The sequence below is a fragment of the Lepidochelys olivacea genome (assembly GCF_965140295.1).
Source record: "Lepidochelys olivacea isolate rLepOli2 genome assembly, chromosome: 15".
NCBI classification, from domain to species: domain Eukaryota; kingdom Metazoa; phylum Chordata; order Testudines; family Cheloniidae; genus Lepidochelys; species Lepidochelys olivacea.
Window position 1 is genome coordinate 18,945,997 of NC_140425.1, and position 19,569 is coordinate 18,965,565.

General features: G+C 38.1%; 1 protein-coding gene across 2 annotated transcripts in view; it reads right to left on the reverse strand.

The window, feature by feature from the left end:
- Positions 1–19,569, reverse strand: part of ARVCF (ARVCF delta catenin family member) — a 449,123-nt gene extending 429,554 nt beyond the window's left edge. For both annotated transcript variants that reach the window (XM_084649105.1, XM_084649104.1), the window contains exon 1: positions 19,234–19,569. The gene's annotated coding sequence lies outside the window, so the exon portion shown is untranslated. The remainder of the gene's footprint in view (positions 1–19,233) is intronic.

Here is a 19,569-nt window from a genome sequence, read left to right on the forward strand (position 1 = left end):
TAAACAGTGGAGTCCCACTCATCAAGGATGCTCATGGGATGCACCAAATAACTGCCTACACCTGCCCTAGCCCATTAACCTGTCCAGCCAGCCCTCCCTGACTGGCTCTGGCTATTTTGGGAGTTGCATTGGTCAGTCATATGTCACTCATGGGAGATGGAAGTGGCTTGCACCACTGAGACCCCTATCCTGTGGACTTCACAACTTGGATTCTCCCAGCAGAAGACAACATAACCCAAGGGTGAATAAACACCTTCCTACACAACTTTTGGGTTAAGACTTCTCCACTTTGTATCCACCAGCCAGAATATCTGGCTAAAATGCCTACTGTAGTATCTTAAGTTATCAGGAACTTCTTATATCAAAGTATTCAGACATGAGAGTGAGGCACATAAACATGAACTGAGCATGTCTGTATCACATTAGTAACAACAGCCCATTTCCTAAGGGTCCAATCCTGCATGGTATAGGGTGCCTTCATCTTTCAATGACTGCCCTAAACTCTCAAAGGCCAGTTCAAAGATGCACTGAGCAGGTCTCTTTGAAGGAATAACCCCAGAATATTAAACATTCCTTGTACTTATTGACCTTGATCTTGACATTCCCCATACCATTTCATTTCTTTCCATTTCATAACCTCAAAAGTATTTTACATAGCTTTCCATAAAGAACTGACTCTCAAAAGTTCCTTGCACAAACAATACATGTCAACAATTATAATTATTAGGGAAGGGAAGAAACCTCCAAAAACCTGATATTTTGACTTATCAGAAATCAGTCATAGAATCATAGAATATCAGGGTTGGAAGGGACCTCAGTCACTTGATTTTATCTGAAATGACAAGAGTGCTCAAATATTTTTTTTGTCCCTTATTAGAAAAGTCTCAAGTGACATTTGCTTCAAGACAGACAATGCTAGCAGGCAATGAAATGTCAAATGCCTCCCCCGGAGAAGTAAACTTGGTGTATGATTCTCTTAAATACACCAATAACTCCACTGCATCCAATGAAGTTAAACTGGTATAAATCAGGGGTAAGTTAGAGGAGAATCAGGCTATGAATTATTAATATTTGTGTAAATGTTTTATTCCTGAATAATTTCCTTTATTATAACTTCTCTACAATCGGTAGAGGAAAATTCCTTGCCTGATTTATTTTCACCAATTAGCACCCTCCGACCTGGTGCAAATATTTTATCTTCAGTGCAACTACTACAGGCAGTAAGAACAATCAATCCTGAACTCGAGAAAAGAATCTGCCTATTCCAGCCTTTTTGCTCATCTGATTATAGCTACTCTCATTCTGGACTCTTGTATAGGTAAATTCTACCCACACAAGTTTGTGCACCTAGATGAGCCAATAACTGTGTTGTGTCAGCAGGCTCTTGTGCATATTTGATTCCACTTTAGTTCCTCAGGCCAGCGATAGCTATTCTATACAGGTTCTTAGAACACACTCATCGCCACAGTATCTGAGAACCTTGCAGTAGTGCATTAAGTAGTATGGCCAACAGCGGCCATGTGGTGTTTGTTCTCTAGTCCCTTACCCGGGCGGGGGGAGAAGTGTATGCAGTGGAGTGTCTTGTTTGGGTTTCTTTTTTTAAAAATATACATGTTCCTATCCTATTAGAAAAGGCAAGGAAGACACCTTCCACTTGGAGCAGAAGGTGGTGAGGTTTGTAATGATCCTTAGTTCCGGGAAGGCAGGTTCATTTTACAATCTCAGACTAGCCACTGAGAAATGCCTGTCTTCTACACAGATGAGCTTTACCCTTATTGTAGAGTTCCGCTTTGCCAGAGAGCAAAGTTGTCGACCATGGTCCTCATCCCAGAGCTTTAGATGGTCTTCTAAATATTCTGGGCCTAAACAATAGAGCACCTTAAAGATAAGGAAAAAGTCCTTGAACTTTATTCAATATTCTGTGGGATGCCAGTATAAAGAGCAAATGAAAGTGTAGAGAGATGGTTCTTAAGTGCTATAATACAAATAATTACTAATAGCTCTCTACTTGTTTGAGAGATATGTGTAACTGAATATTTTTAAAGCCATTTCAATCCTGAGGTATAACCTTGGCTCACTGCTTCCAAAAAAATCACTCTCTCCTTTATGAGCTTTCCCATTTGGCTGCAAAGTACAGCTGCTTTTCCCCAGACCTCAACTCCTTTGCATTGCGAATAGTTGTGTTATTCTGGATTTTTTTACTGCTATTGGCCTCATTGTGTTAGGCACTATATATAGACTTAGACATTCACTGCCCCAAGATTTTATCATCCAAACAAATAAGATGGGGAAAGGGTGAGAGGGGAAACAGACACAGAAATGAAGTGAATTATTCAAAGTCATGGAACAGGACAGTGGCAGAGTTGGGAATGGAACCCAATGTCTCCTCACTCTCAGCAAGAGTAATTACTAGACAACAAGGACTCTCCTTTCTTGAGGAAGGGAATCCATGTACCATGGGGAACATTCTGTATTTGCAAAAGATGGACCAGATTATCTAATGGGTCACTTCCATCTGTAACTGCTATGATTTATCTTGCATTGACTCACTTTTCATGCATCCGATGAAGTGAGCTGTAGCTCACGAAAGCTTAAGCTCAAATAAATTTGTTAGTTTCTAAGGTGCCACAAGTACTCCATTACTTTTCTCCAGTCACTCTGGTTCCAAAGCATTATCATACTTGTACCCTTTTTTGACTTGAGCGGTTACTCAAAATTCAAGATCCTCTGGGTTGTTTTGGTCAAGAGAAATTAGTGTTGGCGCCAAGCATTTCTTTGGCATAATTGTTTATTTACAAAGAATGAACAAAATCCAGTTTCCTTGAACACAGGAAGACTCACACAGGAGATTCTCTTTGCTCACACCTCCAAGCTTCTTTCAACCAACATGCAACCCAAAAAGCTTTCTTTGTGCTTTCTCAGAACCGTGCTCCCAGTACTTGTTCTGCTGTCTCCTCGGCTTTCTTCTTCTTTTTTGTTTGTTTGGTGTTTCTGGCTGTTTCCCACTGACACACTGATCCAATTTAATCAACCCCCTGTCACGGAGTTTATCAGATTACAATGAAAGCCCCCTTCGGCTGCATGGCTAACTGCTACTCCAGCCTTGCCATGTGCCTTTGTTTTGGGCAGAGGCACCTATGGATTTATCTGTCTATCCCACAAAGGAGCTCAGTTGCTTTTTATATTTATTCTGAATAAATAGCTGTTATGCCCACCAGTTTCAGTGAGATTTAATCCAATCCATAATAATACTGTAGCCTACTTATTCTCAAATACTTTTGCAGTAACAAAAGCTATGAAAGAGCTATCTGGTTTTCTCTATTTTCTTTTGAAAATTTGAGAATAGAAATTTTGTTCTTGCTTGCTTAGTCTGCAAAAACTACTAGTTTTTTCTCCAAAAGCACTCCTCATCTTTCAAATTTAATACATTAGGTCATAATGTAGTCTGCGTGGTTATGTCCATCTTCTAGGAATGGAGCAAGAGAAGTGTACTGAATAACATGGTTAGTGCTGCAGCTGAAGAGTCAGCCCTAGGTATCAGTGTTGACTATTTCATTACTGTTCAAAGCACACAAGGAAGGAGATTAATCTCATGAAGATCTATTCCACGTAGAGTCTTGTTTTGGCTCTTCATGGGTGGAGCTCGGGAAAAGTACCACTATTTTTAAAAATCACATTTCAACACCAGTCCAGAACTAATAGTTCTGAGCTCTCCCACTAGCTACAGATAAGAATAGCCACTCATCGCAGCACGGCAGATGTGATATAAAACATATACAATTTTACAGTTGAGGTCAGTCATCACTCAGAGTGCAGGAAAATCTTGTAGATTGCAGTATGAATTGGACTGGATCTTGCAACCCTACCAGCCAGAGGATAAATTTCCAACACCTTCTTCGAGGATCCAGCAGTCAATAGTAATAGCAAAATCTGAAAAGAGCAGATGCATGACTCAATTGGAATACCTAGACAAGTTGTGTACTTTCTATAGATAATACAGCAAGTTTCCCCCTAAAGTTAACAGAAGGTATGGTAAGGCCCAGCTTTAATGGATTAACCCATGAATTGAGATGAAATATTGGACCTGGAAACCTCAGAATGTATATTCCTGGTTCCCAAAATGAGATTTTGTTGATTTTGCCCCGTACCTTGGTTGTGCCCTTCACAAACTATACAACATTTTAACTGTGAAACTTTCAACTTCTGCCCAGATAACGTTTAATTGTTCTTGTGACACCAAAAGCATGAAGAGCTGACTGAATTATAGACTAAAATAGAGATAAACCAGGAAAAAAAAAGACACCAAGCTCTGTGTACTAAGGCAAGGAAAGGCTTCTGGCAGAACAGGACTTGACACACATAATGCTACATTTACCAGAAACACTGCTCTCCTACAGGGAAGGAAATAAAAACAGCTTGCTCAATCTGAAAAGGAACTGTTTGGAAGGATGCTTATCCTTGTTTCTAAGTTTATCTGTTTAACTGTGGGCAAACTAACCCACTAGGCAGCCTTAGAAAGGTACAGATTTCAATATTCTTAAAATGGCACAGTCTTAACTGGAGCTTTCATTAGTATAAATGGAAGTGGTATTTAGAGTCTCTCCACAGTTATAAAAAACCTGCACATGGATTTTTTAGAAAGCCTACAAATATTCTCAGCGACCAAAAATAAGCTAGCTAAAAAGTGGCTTCATATTTTTCACTTTGCAAAACTGTGCACATAGTTAAAACTAACATGCAGGGGGAAAAAACCCTATAACCTGTGTTGCCTTCAACCTTCCTTGAGGTTCCATGGCTAATGTGACATCACCAAGATAGTGTATGTTAGAGTGTCAGAGGACCTAAAGAAAAAATAAAGTAAATTTAGGCTACCAGTATGCTAAATGCTCCTCTTAGCCATATTGTCTGGGGAATTTGGCACATATTTATAAAGTTAATCTGCCAATGGACTTTCTGAAAAATATCTTTAAGAATTTAATTCTATTAAAATACCTCTGATCTCAGTAAGTTTTACCAAAACGACACCATTTCAAGGGTCATATCCTAATACTGGAAATTCCAGAAAAGCCTATGAATCAAGGCGATGGGAGTTGGTCCCTAACTCCTTAAGAACCTTTTAAAGTCCCAGCCGAAGTATGGTCTTCTCTAGATCAATCACTAAGAGGCTCTTATATATTCCTTTTATTCTGAATTCAGCTATTAGAACATTAGAACAGCCATACTGGGTCAGACCAATAGTCCATGTAGCCCAATATCCTGTCTTCCAACAGTGGCCAGTGCCAGATGCTTCAGAGGGAATAAACAGAACAACTGTCAAGTGATCCATCCCCTGTCATTAATCTCCAGTTTCTGGCAGTCAGAGGTTTAGGGACACCTGGAGCATGGGATTGCATCCCTGACCATCTTGGATAATAGCCATTGATGGATCAATCCTCCATGAACTCATTTCTTTTTTGAACCCAGTTATATTTTGGCATTCACAACATCTCCTGGCAACGAGTTCAACAGGTTGACTGTGCATTATATAAAGTAGTACTTCCTTTTATTTGTTTTACACCTGCTGCCTATTAATTTCATTGGGGGTGACCTTTGGTTCTTGTGTTGTGAGGGGGTAAATAACACTTCCTTATTCACTTTCTCCACACCAGTCACAATATTATAGATCTCTATCACATCCCCCCTTAGTCATCTCTTTTCCAAGCTGAACATTCCCAGTCTTTTTAATCTCTTCTCCTATGGAAGCTGTTCCATACCCTTAAACATTTTTGTTGCCCTTCTCTGTACCTTTTCCAATTCTAATATATATTTTTGAGATGGGGCGACCATCACTGCACGCCGTATTCGAGATGTGGACGTATCATGGATTTAATAATGGCATCTTGATATTTTCTGTCTTATTATTGATCCCTTTCCTAATGGTTCCTAACATTCTTTTAGCTTTTTTGAGTGCTACTGCACACTGAATGGATATTTTCAGAGAACTATCTATAATGACTCCAAGATCTCTTTCTTGAGTGGTAACAGCTAACTTAGATCCCATCATTTTGTATGTATAGTTGGGATTATGTTTTCCAATATGCATTATTTTGCATTTATCAACACTGAATTTAATCTGCCATTTTGTTGCCCAGTCACCACTGATCTTCCTTCATCATAACATTGAATTATCTGATCAAAATGAATTATATCCTGCTTGTTCAAAGTTAAGTATAGGCTGCAAAACTTGTAACAATTCTCAGAATTGAACTTTTCATTAGCTGGAAGGTACAGCAGCTAAGGAAATGCCTCTATCAGTTTGCTGTCTTCTCAGTCAATTTCAGTAGAATTGGAGGTAAATGTCCAGAGATGACAACAGAACTTCTCATTTTAGAAGGCTGTAAATCTTTTCAGTGTAATCAGGAAATATCCCCTGGAAAAGAGAATCCCATGCTACTTACTGTTCAGCTGAATGCAGGTATTTGTTTAGCAGTATGTTATCCTTTCAGTCCACAAGGATCAATAATACTTTGTATTTATGTTGATTTCTAATTTTCAAAACCATTACTTTTTTAAAAACAGGAACAATAATACTGTCTGGCATATCACTTTCATCCCCTGTACTGAAACCTCCTTGAGAAGGCTTATGATTCCTTCATTCTTAATGATGTAACAAACTACAAGTCTGTGGTAAGATATCAATGGCCATGTAAACATCAATCTTTCTGAAATTCAGTAGTACCAATATAATGGCTCTCTGCTCTGGAACCCTGATGAACACTTTCCTGTGTCAAGTTAAATGCATTGGTTGTCTCTTTGACCAGGTAGACTTGCATGGATAGGGAATGCAATAATCATCAATACAATGAGCGTTTGTAAAGGTTGAAAAGTACATTTACCACCTATTAAGCATGTCAGAGTGAAGGATTAGCAGGAAAGGCAAACATGGCAAAGATTTTTCCAAGAACGTATTTTCCTTTTGCACAGGACAAGATATGAACAGAAAATATGTTCCCACATGCTGATGGGTGAACGTGACATACCAGGGTACAATCTGGACTAATGAGCAGCTGTGACACCCTTTCCTTGCAATCTTAGGTGCCTTATGATTCCTTGCTAAAGGAGTTCCCACCTGGGCTGCTCAGAAACAGTCTTCCAGCATGTAAAACACACCCTGAGTGTCTATGTGCAACTGCAGCCTGCCAGCCTCACGTGAGTTACACTCTGGCTCTCATCAGCCTTGGTTATACTGCAGGGTGACCCCAACACACCCTTTGTCTTTAATAGAAATAATATGCATACAACTTGCCACCCCAAATGAAGTTTCCCAGACACTTCAATTTAAACACACTGGATTCAATAAAACAAGTTTATTAACTTCAAAGAGAAAGACTTTAAGTGAGTACAAATAATGAGGCATAAAAGTCAGAAATGTTTACAAGAAAAATAAAGATAAAACACAACTGGTGGCCTAACTTAAGTGAGCTGTAGCTCACGAAAGCTCATGCTCAAATAAATTGGTTAGTCTCTAAGGTGCCACAAGTACTCCTTTTCTTTATTCAAAACAAAGTTTTCTCACCACATTCTTTCAGGAGTCTTATTGACCAAACTTCTTAGGTCAGGACCCCTCCCTCAGTCCAACAGCTGCTTATTTTGTTCCTTCAGGTGCAATGACTCTACGGGCAGGAAGAGAGAGATGGTACTTGGGGTGTTCATCTTTCCTTTTTATAGTTTCAGTCCCCCTCTTGAAAAATATTGCCACAGTTGAGCACACTACAATTACAGCTTTGGGAGCTACTTCTGAATAGAAGATAGTCAACAAGAAGATCTGGAAGTTAATTGGTGATCACTTGAAGCAAATTGTGGAAGCTTCTGGTGCAAAGACCTTATTAACATTATAAATAAAGTACCAGGTTTACAATGGCACCAGGCCCACACTCAGAAGGGGCCCTGCTCCCCACTCCTCCTGTGCTCTGCCCCCTCCCTGCCTCACCCTCCACTCGCTCCTCTCTGCCCCCTCCCCCCATGCAAGTGTCAGGCAGGGCCTTGGGAGGAAGAGACAGAGCAGGGGTGGGGCATTGCAGGGGGCAGGGACCACAAAAGGTTAAGCCCTCTATAAGTAGTAAGGTTTTACATCTACAGGAGCTAAACTAATGAGTGGATTACTAGCAGAATGGAATATAGATCTGCATTTTCAGTCTGAAGTTTTTTCAATCAGTTTTAAATGCAAAGTCTACAAAGTATACCTGAAACTATATGGACCATTGTATCCGTAGCTGAGGGAACACTTCACATGCTGAGATTATTCACAATAAAACTTTAAAACAAGTTTTCTTTTCAAATTTTTATAGCCCTTACGTTGATTTTATTCCATTTAATAAATCTGTATGGTAGCTTGCCAACGGGCTCACTTGTCTAATCAGCTAAACAGTAAAATGAACCAGGGATTGGAGGGTAAGGATGTGTCACCAGGTGGCCTAAAACATCTTGTTCTCAAGAACGCTGCAGTTTCTTGCATCCTGGTTATAGCTTGTACCTCCTGTTAATTTCAGCAGTTTTAGGCATAGAAGAGGTAGCTAGAAAGCAACAATTTTTTAAATGGTGTCCTCTTATGAGAACTTCCTCAATTAGTGAGAAACAGAAGAAAAAGGTGAACAGTGAAGTTAGGGAGGAGGGAGTGTACGCACATGTGTTTAATTTTAATTTGAGGTAGGAGCTTGAATGTGATCAAGTAAATTTACCAAGGTCTCAAGTTTAGGACTGTTTGATCTCGAAAGGCCATTTAGTGTCTTCCATTGTCATAAACCCCATTTAAAGCACTGTCTAAATATGGCTTTTCATTTACATTATCTTGCAGGCTGTGGTAAGGAAGCATTTGGTCCTGAATCAGAACCCACAGGAATTTAGCAAGTGGTATTTCTGTTTATAGTGAAATATTTACTGTGTAATTTTCATCTGGATATGCCATCATTTCTTAGTATTTAACTCTGTAACAGCTTGCCTAAAGTAGAGATTTTGTTGTATAAATCAAGGAAGTAACAAAGTGGGGTAACTGAAGGAGGCATAGATTTCTGAATCAATTCAAAATATGTTCCTGGTGGTAGTTGTTATTCTGAGCAGGTGGATTATTGATTACAGTCATAATGGTGTCACTTTAGCTGCCATCAATAACTCACTACTTGTATTGTCACATTGAAATAAAGAAGAACTAAACTAAAAATTTGTGGAGTAGTTATACCAGCATGTTATGACCCAGCCTGCAGCACAAGGAAGCTGAACATTGCCAGTTTAAATCAGGATTCATATTTGATACTACACTTGGCATTATATTGATAAAATAAAGTTATATGATACTTATTCAAGGACAGAAAAAGATTACATCTTAAACTTACTGGAAAACTCTTACATCTATGGGTCTTGCCTATAGTAAAATTTTGCTTTTGAAACCTTAGGAGCATTTTGTGTTTATTATTTACATAGTTGCAAAACTGGCACAGAGCAATTTTCATCGTGGGCTATAGCTTTTTTGCAAATTGGCATGAATAAAGCTTTCTTGAATCACACTTTTGCCTTAGAGCTTTGTCAAGAATGTTAGACTGGTATTTAATAGGGGTACTTTTTTAACAGAGTTTACTTCTAAATCAAAATTTCCATACTATATATTGTAGCAGATTACTGTTTGCTAATTCAAGTGACAGAGTAAGAACTACCGAAAAGTTTAATAGAGATACAGTGATCAGATCATAAGTGTAGTAAACACACACATGCATTCTGCACCCAAGGATTTTACAGCTGACCTGAATCCGTTACATGTAGCAAATAAGAACTATTGTGTAGTAGTGACATAGTTCAATGTCACTCTGGTCCCAAAGTGGAGGCTGAGGCACAATAGGGAAAAGATTTTATACTTCCAGCAATTTAACCTTTAAACAGTTTCAGTCTCATATACATCGTTAGAAAGACTTGCTAGATGCCTCAAAGTGAAGAGCAGGACATCACTAAAAATAATTACACTAATAATTGCAAAGGGTTCTTCTGTATAAGTTCTAAAGGGATACTGTCAAGTTACATCTTTAAAACTTCAATTTTCTACAAAAGCACCATTTAAACAGCCCATCATTAACTTTTTAATTTCTTCAATAAACATTTTTAGGGTTTTTTCTGTTTATTGGCTGATATTCAAAAGGTTCTCTTGCAAGCCCCAGAACAGTAATACCCACAATGCTTGGGACTACTTTCCTCTCTGTGCATACTCCTGCCTAATGCCGCTCAACTTTCAGGTTCAGCTTTGCTGTTACTGGTAAATGCTGTCTTGCAGAAACATGTACATGGGTTCCCAGGTCAGTACATGAGTGATACTGTCATGCTAGTGCACATCACAGGAAGTTAAACTGTCAATTAACATGAAACTGCACAAAATAACCAGAAGGAATTTTTTCTAGAATCTTTTAGAATAATTAATCTTAGAGGTGGGCTTTATCTATAGTTGCTAACAACTCAAGTGAATGTTTTTCAAGTACAAACAGAAATCCACTTAAGTGCCATCTTCAGACTGAGATTCTCAAATCCCAAGATATCCCACCTTTTATTAACTATCTTTAGAGCAAGGCTGCCAGGAGTTTGGGGTATTTTGGCATCTCCAACTCTTGCTACTAAAATGTGGTTTATAAAGGATTTCCTTTTTGAATCTTAAAATATTAAAAAATAAGTTAACGTGATCCTCTTATGTACATTCAGCTGTCTAACAAGTCAGCTAGTTACCTAGCAGCAGACCCAGCAATGGTGAACATTGTTGCTTAATTAAATCACACAGTAGTAACATCTGTTACTCATAGGTAGGGCTCTATCAAATTCACAGTCCATTTTGGTCAATTTCACGGTCATAGGATTTTAAAAATCATAAATTTCATTATTTCAGATATTTAAATCTGAAATTTCACAGTGTTGTAACTGTAGGGGTCCTCACCCAAAAAGGAATTGTGGGGAGGTCACAAGGTTATTGTAAGGGGGGTTGCTGTACTGCTACTCTTACTTTTGCGCTGCTACTGCTGGCGGTTCTGCCTTCAGAGCTGGGCATCTCGAAGTGGTGGCTGCTGGCCAGGAGCCCAGCTCTGAAGGCTGAGTCACCGTCAGCAGCAGCACAGAAGTAAGGATGGCATGGTATGGTACTGCCACCCTTACTTCTGCAGGGCTGCTGGCGCGGCACTGCCTTCAGACTGGGCGCCCGGCTAACAGCTGCCACTCTCTGGCTGCCCACCTCTGAAGGCAACACAGCAGTACGGGTGACAAAACGGTGACCTCCCTAAAATAACCTTGCATCCTCCCAGCAACACCCATTTGGGTGAGGACCACTAATCTGAGAAACAATGGTCTTCTTGTGAAATCTGTATAGTATAGGATAAAAGCACACAAATGACCAAATTTCATGGGGGAAGAACAGATTTCACAGTCTGTGACACGTTTTTCATGGCCACGAATTTGGTAGAGCCCTACTCATAGGACTACTATACATAGATGAGCCCTTCCATTGTTGTCCATAATCAGAATAATTCAATGCTCAAGGACTTAATTGCAAAAAATAAAGGTGACACTTTCTCATTGCATAACCCACATTAAGCAGGAATTGTGTATTGTAATGGAAAAAGCCCATGGAGGAATTACACTGATATGCTTCCAAGTCATGTGCAGAAATTATGCTGCCATAACAATTGATTAACAGACTATTAAATCCCTGGCTAGAGTGGCTTTGGTTTCACTAACTTGTTTAACACTGCAAAAAAAAAAAAAAAGATAAATTAAGCAAAGACATTATTACAGTGATAAGTGATATATTTTCCCTACAAAGAAATATCTTCATTGGAGCTGAAAGCAGAGTACTTGTTTATGTATGAATGCGTTTATCAAATCAGATGAATTTCTAGAACCTAAGAAACATCTACACTGTATCTGTTACACACACTTAACCTGGGTCTGTTTTTTGCAAGGATAATCCTTTATCTAGTTTATATATTTAAAAAAAAAAAAACAGTTCAACTAACTCTGCTCTGGAGTGATTTAATATACACCTTTCTGAACTTGCAGTATTCCCAAAGATAACACATTTCCAATTAGACAATTCAAAATGGATCAAATTGGGAAATCTCCCTAAATACATTTTTTAAACCCTGGTCAAGATTTTAAACATTTCTAATACATTTCTCTATAGGTATTAATTTTGAATTTTTAGATTTTGTTTTAACAAATGTTCAGAGATCTGAACACTGTCAAAACTACCAAGTGTGCACTTCTATTAGACTTCTATTAAAAGTGCACTTTGTAATGTAAACAAGCACACAAGACAACAATGTACAATGCTGTACCAAGTCTGTGGCCACCTAGGACCTTGTCATTATGCTGCATACTGCTACCACTCAGAACTTTATAGCAACTATAGGAATTAATTTAGATCATCTTATTCCAAAAGCACAGGCCTCGTCACTTGGGCTACAGGAGAATTTCCAACCCTATGCATGGAACAATCTTCCTGAACTCATCCTTCAGACCTCTTCTTTCTCCACATTGAATTCCTTCACTGAATACTCTCTTCTGCTGAGGTAACTATGGGGAACTTGAAAAATATTCCTCAGATTTATTGCAAACAAACAGTTTAAAAATCATATTTAAACTATATATTAACATACATTAAGAATGTAACGTAATAACCTTCCTTCCATGCCACTTGTCTTTAGACTGTAAGCAACCTTGGGACATGGACTGAACTCCCTTTTCTGTTTGGAAAGCATCTTGTGCATTTTCTGTGCCACCAGAAATAAGTTTAGAAAAAATCAATTCCTGAGGAACATAAAGTGCAAGATATAGAGTGAGGCCTTGATCCTGTGAAGTGTTCTGCCCAGGAGGACCCCACACCTGAGTGGAAGCCAAATGAATTCAATGGGACTGTGTAGCTGTAAGAATCCATGTGGTAACACTTGACTAAGTAACTTAAAATGTATCTAACTGAGAATGAAGGTCTTGGAAGTCCATTGATAAGAATGTCAATACATGAGGTTGTGGAATCTCCATCACTGGAGATTTTTAAGAGGAGGCTAGACAAACACTTGTCGGTGATGGTCTAGATACTACTGAGTCCTGCCATGAGTGCAGGGGGCTGGACTATATGATCTCTTGAGGTCCCTTCCAGTTCTATGATTCCATGATGAGGAAGCAACTTCTACCCGTACACTCTCAAGACTAATAAATGCACAATTCTAAAGGGGTTGAGGGGAGAGAGGAAATAAAATACTTGAGTTTTACCATAATTAAATAATGTCAGAATTCCATGAGCCAAAATTGATCTAGTTGCTTTTCCCTCTTACACCAAGTTGCAATGTTCACTCTTGCAATGTAATTCTTCATCAGTGTTTTTCCCAACACACTAAATGCTTCAGTATTTTTAAATAAACCATAAGAAGCCACATAGTAAACCATTGTTCTGGAGGATGAATTGGTTGGTATGGCTTCAGATTTCAAGCTTCCAAGGTCATATGACAGCAGTAAGTATACAAATAAAAAATTAAAAATTAAATTGTGAAAGATACCTCAACAGTGTCCTTTTACTCTTTAGCCAACTTGAAATGTCACGTAAGCACTGAACCAGCAAAGAAACGATACTGCTTAGATTGCAAAATCTCAATTTCTCACTGACCTACAAATCAGAAGCATATTTCCACACTGTAGCTCATGGAAACATTGTAAAAGCTCCTGAAATAAAAAAGCATGTGCACAAGATGCAGGAAAACCATAATTAGAAAAAATGGTAGAAGATTTAAAACAGTACAGTCAAGTGAATAAAGATCTTGAAAGATATTGAATAAAGATCTTAAAATGTCTAATGATGCTATCATATTTGGTGAGACATAGCATACTGCACATTTTCCAACATCACAAAATGGTCTTCCAGTACAGTATAAAGTGGATAAATTAAATAAGAGAGGCACCATCTTCCCGAGGTTTTCTTAATTAATCTTAATGCCTTGTAAAACTGCCACTAGGTAAACTGCACAGATAAAAGACAAAGGGATTAAGTAGTTTTCTGTTGCAGACACGAAACACACAAATCAGTTACTCAAACCAAAAGACAGACCTCAGTGATGAGGTCTTTTTACCATTACATTTTTATCTTACCTGAGGATTATTGATTACAGTGAATGCTGTACAAGATAAAGTATTATCATTGCTAGCTATTAGACATTTTCTGTTGGGGGGGCAATTTTTCAAGAACATTTCTTTTAACCAACTGAAATATTGCCTCAAAACAATCAAATTCTTCAGTGTTTTAAAATCATGGGTTTGTGCCACAGTCTTCATGGGGCTGTAGCAATAGTCCCATTTTACATGTATCCAACGATTCTAGACTATTTTGTTACAACATAATTGCATCATTTCCCTCGATTGTTAAGTGGACTAAGTGCCCATGGATAGTGCTATATTTACAATATTGGAGACTGAAATCTTCTAACCTCAAAACCAGTGCAGCAGCAGTGAAAGCTTCCCACTAGTTGCCCCAAATCTAAAATGGAGGAACCATCTCTTAGGCCAAAACTCATTTATCTCCAATTTCTCAATGCCAATGCAGTCTATGGGTCTCTGAGACTGCTACAAAGGTGAGCATGTGTACACCAGAAAATAGAGTAAAACCAACTTCTCGTTTCACAAGGCCATCAGAAAGGTATTGCATGGTAATTACTTTTTAGTTATAAGCAAATCTAGTCAGATTGATCCTGCGACCTAGAACCATAACTTTGCTTTGTAAAATTACAAAAACAAACACAGTCTGAGTCTCCAAATCCTTAGGTTGTCTCACTGCAGGCTATAGCGACTGATTACTCAGGAACTACACTAGTTGGGTGAGTAATGCTTAGATGAATGAGGGCTAGCTGGATTAGTAATGGGATATTTAGAGAGATGCTGCACTGCAAAGATTTAGAATCACAACAGGTGTTGTTATGCTAAAGAAAGAAACTAAGTATTTTCTAGCCTATACAAAAGTTCACACTTCTAAAAATGTAAACACTTAGGCAAACCTCTTCAAAAGTGTCCAGCAATTTTCAGTGCACAGTTTGGCACACATGGGGTCCTGATTTTCATAGGTGCTTGTCATCTGGCAGCACTATTGACTTGAACTGGAATTGTGGACACTCAGCCCCTCAAGCCTTAGACAACTCAAGATAGAAAAATTGGAGTTTCCATTAATTTGAGGACACTTGACTCTTTTGTAGTTCACTCGAAGAGGAGGGGGTGATGAGGTCATAAGACATACAATTCTGTATTCATCAAAGCAGATTACTTACATAAATAAGAATCTAAACTTGAGAGAATATGTTCAAAGAGAGCTCCCTGAATCCTTTTTAACATAATTTAACACTACAATAATGAATTAAAATCGATAAGTTGATAAGCCAAAATACACAATGTTTAGTGGTATGATAGTGCCTTCAGTAGTTAGATTTATTTTCACAGGCTGACCACTACAGTACCAACAGTGATACACTCCCAGTAATGACAAGTCTTACCAGAAGATGTATTCAGTTGGTTCTTAGTAGGAGTCGGAATTCAGTAACTAGATTAAGAAAACTAAAGTGTCCTTTATAATAGAATAAAATAATTTAGGAGCCCTCATTCATTTTCCCCACGGTTCCGCATTCTCCTCTCCACCATTTTCCCCACGATTTCTTAGGGTTAACCCTTAAGTACTGGAAGGGACATGCGTATTTGTGGGTCAAACTAGAAAACTTCAATGAAACAATGGCAGTCAATGAATGTAACCAAGACTATAGAAAAGATACTTTGTCTCGTGTACTAACTATGTCTATAAAGCAATGAAGGGTAATAGATGCTGTTCATTTAACATTAAATTATAAGCTATTTGTGCACACTAAAAGGCCATTTTGTGAAAATCTGATTGCCAAATGTCTCTCTGCCAGCCTTTCAAAAAATTGGAGCTTACTACATTTTGCTGCCTGCTCCTAAAACATTGCAGAGAAATAGATAACAAAAGGAATATGATTCCTTTACATATCCCAGTCTTATGGGATACTTCACACAGATTCATCCTGAGCTAGATCACAGATGTTAGAACCCTGGTATAATGGAACCTGAAGGGGTTTTGTGGCTTGTCTGGTTTTGGTTGTTGAGGAAGTGGAAAGGGCTAATAGAAAATGAAATGCATGTGCCACTGTTTTTCAGTCTTATTTTGGCTTCTTTCAAATGGATGAATCATAGAATATCAGGGTTGGAAGGGACCCCAGAAGGTCATCTAGTCCAACCCCCTGCTCAAAGCAGGACCAATTCCCAGTTAAATCATCCCAGCCAGGGCTTTGTCAAGCCTGACCTTAAAAACCTCTAAGGAAGGAGATTCTACCACCTCCCTAGGTAACGCATTCCAGTGTTTCACCACCCTCTTAGTGAAAAAGTTTTTCCTAATATCCAATCTAAACCTCCCCCACTGCAACTTGATGGGGAAAGACCTATTTTTAATAAACAGGTCAAATTCCACTGCTTTCCAAAGATAGGTGAGATACATGGTTGTGCTTATCGATAAGGCTATGAGTCGGTCATGGAGGTCACAGAGTCCGTGATTTTACATGACCTCTGTAACTTCAGTCCTGGGAGATGGGGCTCCAGCTGTCAGCCTCAAGCGGTAGGGCTCCGGCTTCCATGATTTATTGTTTATTATCCATGTCCTGTCCCTTACTTTGACTAAAATTACCCATGCCGAAATCTTAGCCTTACTTATCGATTACATGACATATGTAAATCATACCTACTCTGTCACTTAATAGGAGAATACCTCAAGATATCTTTTTTCTTGTTTTTCATGTTATAGCAATATCATATTTCTATCTACTTTTTGGAGAAAATGCAATGTTTGTCTAATTGCATGCATCCTAAGTGTTTTGTGTTAGGAAGATAAATATTCTTTGATTACTGACTCTTCTGAACTACAAGGAGATATGAATTTAGAATAAAGACTAAGAGCTCGAATCTACTTCCAATGAGACTGGTGTAAACCCAGAGTGATCACTGAATCCAATCTATACTAATATAACAGAATTTGGCCCTTGATCTCCTATGCAGATGAGAGGGGAAGGAGTGCAATATCTGATTGGAACTTCTGCTTTGGAGATTACACTGATAGTTATTACTAAAGCAATCCACTGTATAACATGCTGTCATACTTCCCTTAAATTGGAAGGGGATAAGCTAAATGTAGTCTCACTCTTAGCTATAAAGGCATTTGTTTACAGCATTTGCATCAACGATTTATACCCACATAATAAAATATTAAGAGCAGCAAATTATAAATCTGGTAGTACAACAGTTCCGACAGGTTTTCTGATAGTATACAGTTTCATATGCAAATTTAAATCTACCGGAAACAATGCAGAAATAGTGTTTATTGCTTTACATAAAATAAGATTTAGGTGCTTCCATTTATATAACTGTAATATGCATATACATGAACTTCTAGGATAAAATGTCAGTCTTCATTATAGCTTGTACAAAATATAAAGTACAACTAAAATGAAGTTTTCTACTCTCTGCCAGTGCACTACTGACAAACGGTATATCCTGTAAATAACTCTGCATTTTGCTAACTTATTGGTCCTTTCAATAATAAAGAATTACTGAAACAAAATTCCACTGCAGGAATTTTGAATGAACAGATGAAAACCACAAGCAATGGGAAACAATTTTTCATCAATTACCTCTAAATATCAGGTCAAATCTATGGTTAAATCCACTGCTTTAGTTATTTATGTCGAGAGGAACCATATAATAATAATATCAAATCAGCAAAGGCAACTTTGTAGGGATAACAACCAATGTCAAATAAAACAAAGCCTAAGCATCATTATACAAAACATGGGGATATAACTATACAGTCAAACTGTATTGTTCCTCTCAACCTTGCCCACCATATACATTCCTCTAGCCAGGCAGGGGAAAGAAACCCATTTGCCTAATGGGGCATATAATTTAAATATTTCAGACAACCATTTACAGAGATGTCGCTTAAAATAAATTTAACAACCATCCATCTAAATATCTTGCATTATTGGGATCATAATGTAGATCACAAGTTGCTTTCCTGTAGAAACTGAATTATCCAGCCTTCCAATTTCTTCAGGCATCATATATTAAACTAGCACTGCATATGTAACAAATCCTAATTTGCTCCAAAGCAGACTCCATATGAAACTTCATTTTTTCCTTATTCCAGTTTCTTCTAACATTTTTCAGAGACAGTAAAATGTCAGGTTCCATTCCTGCACAATATAAAATTTCTGCAGTTTTGTAAGTAAGATATCTCTTTAAATCTATAGAAGCTGAAACAGGTGCAGACTGCAGCATTGCATCCATAGGAAGATACTATCAGCCAATGTCAATATTTTATCACTTGGGATCAGGAATTTTACCACAAAAAATCCTCACTACATTAAGGAAAAAATATTTATTCACCAATTTGTAGATGTCATACAGTCAATGTTTAAAAAGATTAATAACATTGGACCATGAAGTGACATTACTTGTGCAAAATTCAGCTTAGTATTTTTTTGAACATGCTAAGAACAAAAGCTGGAGTTCACCATAACTAGGCACAAGAGTACATTATAAAACCTGAGAAATAAATGTTTTAGAAGAATCCATCAAATACAATACAATATGGGAAAAGAGATCTCTGCCATTTATATGCTTGATCTGAACATTTTAAAGAGTTGCTCAAGTTTTGGAAACATTAGCTTATAACTATGCAAAGTAATACTGTAGAGAAAAATGCAAAGTAAAAATAATTCCTTCGGATGGTAAGGCTGTAAGAGGATTTAATCATTTCACTATTTAAAATAAAAAGGTTAGTTTTTTGTGCTCTTTTCTACAAAGCAAGAGGCTCATCTCCTATGCACGCCACAAATAATCTGAGAAATGACTTCCCTGTATGACAAGAGATGCTCATCGTATTGCAGAATTAACACAGTATTGGTTTATTTACGGTTTGCATGTGTGTGGTGGCTATTTGTAATTTTAGCCATTCACATCAATCAGCTCCTCACTGTATATCACAGGAAAAACAAATATGTATTATTTCAAGCCTGAACTGCAACCTTAAACAAACAAAGCTAGTCTACAAGCCTGATGCAAAGTCATCCTAAATTCACCTCACCCTGCAAGATCTGTGATACAGTCCATTCACTCCCCCAAGCCCAAAGATCTGCTCACCATCTCTTCTTCTATTTCTGTCCTCAGCATATTTTTCTCGCCTCTTCTGGCTTCACAGGATCACAAGGAAGCGGGTGTACCAAAAAACAAACAAACCCTCTCAAATAAAATACTCAGCAATTGATCGGCAGTAGATCAGCCAAACCTCTTCCTCTCTCCCTTTTCATTTTCCAGAAACAGAAAATACCTCTAAGATCCCCACTGCCTGCTACTCACTCATTCCCCGACCCCAGAAAAAGCGCTGTAGGTGCATTCGATTTAAATTGCATTTCCTTCCATCCCCCAACTCATAAATTCCTCTCCAGAGATCACAATGGGTACGTCGGATTCAGATTC